Here is a 7721-nt window from a genome sequence, read left to right as displayed (position 1 = left end):
CCTCCAAGTATAGGTGAGGATTCTATCTGTAACTTGGAATAAAAATCTCCTTACATTCTTTATATGTTAAAATTCTATTCCTCGATTGTATATAAATGTATATTTAATATTTCCACAATTACTGATGATTGTGAAAGCTAATAATTTATGTATAAATATTATTGGGCATGTAATATTGGGCATAAAGCATAAAATCCTGGCGGGATTTTATATCCATTTTGAGACATATATACATATACCTTTATATCCATAAATGCCAATAATATTTGAGTAATAATCTAAGCTATAATAACAATGATATTATACCTTTATTCTAATCTTCTTGCTATGTTTCTAACATTCAACAAAATAAGTTTAACTACAATTTAAAAATTATGTTTAAAGTTTTTAATTTAATTTCACTAAGGCACGAAATAAGGCCAGTAGGCCTGGGGAAAAAAACAATCCTGAGTGGATTTTCTTCAAATCATAGAAGAAGAATGTAAATGTTGACCCCTCAAAAACGTGTTCTAAGAAAGAAAAACTGCAAAGTCAAGTATGATACTACTCAGAATAAATCAACATTGATCAAGACATAATAAAACATATGTTTATAGTTTAATGGTTTAAAAAATGAAAATGTTACAGGAAAACAAGGCTTCCACTAAATATTTGACTCTTCCAAGGCCCTATGTAAAAGCATCATTTTGTACCTCAAATCTTTATTATCTACTGCAGGAACAATCTAAGTGAGAAACTATTTTTCCCAAACCATAAAATTCAAAATTCATTCTGTTTAAAATTGTTTTTTAAATAAAAATTCAGATCTATTTTAAATTCATTCTATAATAGTAATTTTGGCCTCATTCGTCATTGAGCCAGTTAGTATTTAGCTAAAATTGTGTATCAGTCGGGGCACCTCTAAGCCATACCTTTACTTGAAAAGAAATCTCTTCCAAAACACATACAGGTATCTACAAATTTCTCACATCCCAGATTTGTCCGTGAGCTAATCTGTCTTTATTAGAACAGCAAAAATTATATTAGATCAGTTTGGCTGCAGTTCACTAAATAATCTGTTTCCAAATTGTGTAAATGTAGGTATCTTCCAAGGATTTATGGCACTTCCTGGTTCTAGCCGCCCCCAGAGTATTTACAATTTCTGTTGAGTGTGTTGTTTTATGTCTTCACACAAGCTTCACCAGAATCATAGGGCACAGTCAGGGTAGTGCTGCTTCAGTAACACTTTCCTTAGTACTTTCAGAGTTACTTTTTTTTTTTTTTTTAATTGCCTTTGGTTTCTCTGAGCCTTTGCCAATTTCTTTGGGCTTTCCCGAATATATTAAGATATTTAAAACACTAAACTCTCATGTCTGAAACCTAACAAATGAGAAAGTCCTACTGGCTTCCTACAATAAATGCACTCTAGATGAGTACAAGAGCTTAAGTTGGGTATCCTAAAAAAATTAAATGGTAAATCACTTTACTATTAATTATTTTCTAAAATCTTCATCGCCATACATTTTTTTCCTTTGCAAATCATTCAGCGATTGCAGCCTTGAAACATTAGTTTTTTAAAGTATTGGGCACTTAATGAGTCACATAAAATTTATTCAACTTCTTTCTCTATGTTATCTAATTCATTCATCACGACTATGTGGAGTTTGTACTATTAATATCAGTATTTTACAAAAGAGGAATTTGATGCTGATTGAAGCTCTTTTGCCACCCTCCACCCAACAATATACTAGAATATGCTAGAATACGTAGATCTGGATTGAAATTTATAGTCTCATTCCAAAGCTCAGGCCTTTATTCACATGCTACTCAGAATATAGTTAGAGGAATCAATAAAATATATTATGGTTTACATAATGGTGACTCTTAACTCTGAACAATTACATTCTAAATACAAGAAATCCCCAGTGAAGACAGGCATTATGTGGCTTAGGATGAAAGTACAGTAATGAAGGAAGTAGTTGGGGCAATAGTTGCATCGAACGAATCTTGGAAACCTTTGTATAACTTAGCTCATTGAGTTCCATATTTTACTGTTGAGTCGTAGGATACCCATAGAAACTCAAAATGAAGGTAGAAGTAATAAGTTTCCAAACATGGGCTCTGAAGCGCAGCTTATCTGGACTCAAATCTTAACGTCTTTCACTTCCCATTCACTTTTGTCAAATTACTTCTATTTAACTATTTGTGCCTCAGTTTCTTCTCTGTAAATAAGGATAAAAGAACTTATTACCATAGGGTTGCTTTGAAGAACAAATAAAATTAATATATGCAGAATACTGGGGGTGATGCATGATGCTGAACTGGTCTATAAATATAAGCTACTATTCAGTTTAGAAGAATATATTGTTTTGCACTGATGTGAGGGGACTCTTCAGTTGTTGTAGCTAACATAGCCTCTCAAGGAAAAAATAGTTATTGTACATGGCTGCAAAACACAACAAAATGGCCTCACCGGAAATTTATCTAGATTTCTGCAAGAAATAGAATATATCATTTAACTTGAGCAAGGCATGTGATTAAATTTGCTCAGACAAACTTGTCTTGGAGAGTGTTACTTAGGGTTTTCTGGTTAGTGTCTGTTTTATTCTAGTTCATTTTAAGAAGGCAGGATGAGTTCCCATATTCAAAGACAAAGTGGAATGCCTATTGGAGCTTTTGCTCTGTCTGATCAGTATCTTTATTTCCTTTGGGAATTAAAAAAAAAAAAAAAGAACAAAGAAAAAATCCTCACCAGCTTGTCCTCCATAGTTACTGTATAGAGGAAAAGCGTTTGTGTACTTCCTGCACGAAGATGACATGGTTGGTAAAAATGTGAGGAAGTGACTGTTCTGAATAGAGGGACAGGTTCTGAATTTAGTCTAAGGTACATGTGCAGTGACGTCCTCAGGCAGAGTCATCTAGCTTTTCTTAAAGACTGAGAAAGATACTCTTTTTTATCACCACAAAGAAAATATCTGAACACAAAGCCTGAGGACTCAGTTCTCTTCAGTATAATGAACACATGTAAATTCAGGTGGTTCATTTCTTCATCTCTTCATGACCACTAGAAGCACTTTCCACGGTGCTATCAGGGAGTTTACCAGATTATTAAGACCCAAGACAGAATGGGCAGATGCAAATTTCTTGAAAGAAAAGGATAGAATTGACTGTATAAATGGTTCATAGATTTGATTTATAAAAGAGGAAGGCTGAGACTGTACAACTGGGTGAAGGTCCGGCTGTGAAATACTGTAAAGGCATATGACTAAGTCCGTCGATGACCCTGTCAGGCCAGCAGGAAATAGTTTGGGTATAAGTTAAGTCTAACCAGGACAAGGAACTTGAGGTCACAAAGTAGAAACTGACATTTGTATGCAAGGATGAATTTGGGGTGCTGTGTAAAAAAGTACTTAAGATGGGTATTTAAGGGCTTTTCTTTTTTCTAATAGAAACATTAAGCTTTATTTGTTGTTGAAAGCTACGTTAGCCCTGTCCCACAAGCTTCCCTATGTAATATTTTCATTTTCATTGACTTGCAAATCTTTTCACGTTTTCATTTGGATTAATTAGTTGACTATCGCTCTTTGGAAAATGTTCTAAAATATTCAGTATCGTAGCCAATGAGGTTTATCGGAGGTGCGATTATTGCTAATTGAAAACTCTTCCTAAAATATTCCCCAAATTGCCCTCTTTTTAAGGCTTGCTGTTATCACTAGTGTTGCTATTCACTATGTAGTGTTTTGCATTGTTGATTTAGCCATTCTGACAGGTGTGAGGTGATATCTCATTGTGGTTTTTTTTTTTTTTAAAGATTTTATTTATTTATTCATGAGAGACAGAGAGAGAGAGAGAGAGAGAGAGAAGCAGAGGGAGAAACAGGCTCCCAAGGAGCAGGGAGCCCGATGCGGGACTCGATCCCAGGACCCTGAGATCATGACCTGAGCCGAAGGCAGACGCTTAACCATCTGAGCCACCCAGGCACCCTCTCATTGTGGTTTTGATTTGCATTTCCCTGATGATGTGTGATGTTGAGCATCTTTTCATATATGTTTGCCATCAGCATGTCTTCTGTGGAGAAATGCCTGCTAATGTCTTCTGCCCATTTTTTAACTGGATTATTTGGGGACGGGGGTGGTGTTGAGTTTTTTAAGTTCTTTATATATTTTGGATACTAACCTTCTATTGGATATGTCATTTGCTGTGCATCTTATATAAAAATCTTCATTTCTTTTTTTTTAATTTCTTGGAAACTCTTTCCTTATAGTATTCTTCCTCTCCCCCATTGTCTTTATTCTCTTCCTAGATATCTGATTAGATATATGTTACACCCTTTCATTCTCTCTCTGTGGCTTTTAATCTTTACTGAATTTCTCTTTGGTGCAGTTTGTATAATGTCAAATTTTTTGTTTGATGTTACTTTTAATTATATAACATTACTTTTAATTATGTGACATTACTTTTAATTAATTCCTTTTGATGTTTATATTTTTACTATTGGAATTCTGTTTGGGTTCATGAGCTCTAGAATTAACAGGTTGATTGTGGTATATACATACCACAGATTAATACAGACTAATAGAAGTGACTGTATTGTAACTGTGAACACAAATGAATTTCAAAAGTAATTTTGAGCCAAGTAAGGCAACAACCACATGAATAAAGTACAATTTTACGTATGTATAATTCAGGTATAATCAAAATTAAATATTATATATATATATTTTTAAAGATTTTATTTATTTATTTGAGAGAGAGAGTGAGAGAGAGAAAGAGCACAAGAGCGGGGAGCGGGAGAGGGAGAGGGAGAAGCAGACTCCCTGCCGAGCAGGGAGCCCGATGCGGGACTCGATCCCGGGACTCCAGGATCATGACCTGAGCCGAAGGCAGTCGCTTAACCAACTGAGCCACCCAGGCGCCCAAAATATTACATTGTTTAAGAAAAGTAAGTAAAATTAAGGGAATACTTATTCTGTAAGTCAAGGCAGTGGTTACTGTACAGAGGGAAGGATCTTGATTGGCAAGGTTCACACAAAGATCCTCTAAGGTTCTGGAAATATTCTCTTTCTTAAAAATTGTGTGGTAGTTACACAGACATGGACATATATATTTTTTTATACTCATACACAGATTCTATTTCATTGTTTTTTGCATCTTTCTGGCTTTGTTTGATCATATCTTCTTTCTCATTTATGGTCTAGATTTACTCACTAAAAAAATAAAAATAAATAAATAAAATAAATAAATAAATCTTTATTTGTACTTACTCCAAAATCTGTATGCAGTAGTTGGAATGTCTAAATTCCTTGGTTATCTAATTCAGCCATGTGTTCTTTGTGCTTATTTTTCCTTATATTGATATATATCTTTCTGTATCGTGAGTTCACATCCAGCTGAGTTTTCTCTCTTTGTATCATGTGAAATCTGAGTGGCTACGAGTCCTTACAGAGACTGCTTTAGGGCCTACTGACACAGGACAAACTTGAGTTAGTTTTATAACTTAATTTCTTAACTTATGCTTGCAAGAAATACAAATTCAAATTCCATCAGTGTGAAGGCAGGTCCAAATTATACATTTTTAGGGGAGAGTCTACCTAGAGTCCTCTTTAAGACAGAAGTTTCTTGTCACGTCTACTTTCTGGAAGGTGAAATTTCCCTAGCGCATCTCTGCATTGAGGTTGAAGCCCTCTGAATGTCCTAACTTTATTCAGGTGGTCAGTTTCATTTCTCCATGTTTGAGCCCCAATCTCTTATCTTTATTCTCTGGCCTTTTTTTTTTTTAAATCAAGATTCTAGATTATTTGGATCAGTATGGATTATGGCAGCTTCAATGCAGCTTCCAGCTTGGCATCTTAAAACCTTTTAATTTTCCAATAATATTTTCCAATACTCGTACACAGATTCTATTTCACCGTTTTTTAATTGGCCATTATAATTATTATATAGATTATTATTATTATATTAACATAATGTTTTTATTCAAAATATTATAATATTAATGATACAAAATATTTCTATAAATATATGAAATATATAAAATATATACTTTATATGTCAATATAAAATTTTATTCAAATTACATTATTTATTTATTAATAGTTATATTATTATTTTTATATTACTAGTAGGTAATTATAATTATGTTTCATAATTTAGAGACTATTTATTTTCCTTTCTTTATTTAAAAAGCATGCTTGTTTTTATTTTAACCAGCATTTCCAGGTATTTTGTAAAAGGGAGGCACTTAATATCTAGTCCCAAATAAAATAAATAAGAGAAAAAATATTACAGGTCCCCTTTCAGTTCTAAATCTGCCCATTGAAAGACATGAGCCATATTAGTACACAACTGCAGGATGGCCACAGTATATACACCCTGAAGTCTTAATACAGGTTAATTATATGGCAAAGTTGCAATCTTCATGTCACTAAGGTCTGAATAGATTTTAAAGAGTACCTACCCCATCAGGCCATATTGCAGAGTAGAGCTTTGCACTTAATATATATAGGTCTTAACATAACATTCACTTTTTTAGTTGTGATATTAAAGATTCTACCATTTTCTACAAAAGGTTACTGTTAGATTTCCATAGGTTACCTCTTAGTAGTTCAATTTTGTTTTCCAGCAAAAATATTACACAGTCCCACTATCCTCAAGAACCACATGAAATATGTTCTATATTATACATATGCCCTATATATATATATATAATATTTGTGCATTGATAACTTTAACGAGATCATTTTTATAGATAATAAAATACACAAATTTCTAATTCTGTGCTTTAACTCTTATTAATAAAAATAACCCATGATTTTCAATGCAGTAGTGTGTTGCCACCCTTTGGTTGAAGATGCTGAATCACCTGGAGATGATATGATCCTGGTTGAGAGAAAGCTAAAGAAGTATAGAGCTCTTACACTATAGTCACCTGGTTGTTAGCTTGGCCCCAAAAAGGGGTCGCTGGGGTGTGAGAGATAAGTGGATGATTTTTATCAGGCCAGGGATTGTAAGGAACAGAGAACATATTTCAGTGTTGACCATAGGCGCCAGGGACTCTAATATCTGGCAAGTCACAGCTATGCAGTTGTGTCTTCAATGCCTGGCTAACTGTCTGATTTGCCGAGCACACTTTTTAAAAAGACAGACTCTCCTCTGGGACTTAAGTAGAGCAGTTCTGGCAGAGGGCAAAGAAATCTGTGTATGCATTACTCTCATGGTGATCTGGACATGCAGACGAGATAGGAAACCACCTCTGGGCCAATGGGAACTTGTCAGGTGCCACAGGTCCCAGAACTCGCTGCTCCCTGTGATTCCGACATAGTAGGCTGACAGCACTGTATTTCAGAACCTTGAGGAAGATTAACAGGCTCTGGGAATCAAGAGCCCATCACTTTCCAAGAGCCCGAGGGGCTGCAATTCACTCCATCTTTGCCACTGCCTCGGTCTGCTGCCTCTGTGTTGTTACAGCCCACGCTGCGGTGGCCTTGTACGATCCTGTGTGTACCTCTTGTTCTCCTGCATTGGCCGAACTTCTAGATAATCGAGGTCTTGTTAAAAATTGACTCTCCCGTAAGAATTCAAAAACTACTTCATGAACGGAATCAAATTTGAATTAATTGTTGCCATTTCCCCAGTTATCTTCACCCCATGTCCCAACCAGGAATATGTCCTGTCAAGTGCAAAACATGTTGCCATGTCCATATTGGAATCTACAACATTCACAATTTTCTACATCACCCACT

General features: G+C 34.8%; 1 pseudogene; it reads left to right on the top strand.

Annotated features, from left to right (window-relative positions):
• The first annotated feature begins 3586 nt into the window (after positions 1-3586).
• Positions 3587-3649, top strand: LOC123325548 (annotated as a pseudogene).
• Positions 3650-7721: the final 4072 nt, after the last annotated feature.

Source organism: Neomonachus schauinslandi, chromosome 8 (assembly GCF_002201575.2).
Source record: "Neomonachus schauinslandi chromosome 8, ASM220157v2, whole genome shotgun sequence".
NCBI classification, from domain to species: domain Eukaryota; kingdom Metazoa; phylum Chordata; class Mammalia; order Carnivora; family Phocidae; genus Neomonachus; species Neomonachus schauinslandi.
This window is presented reverse-complemented; position numbering and strand designations above follow the sequence as displayed.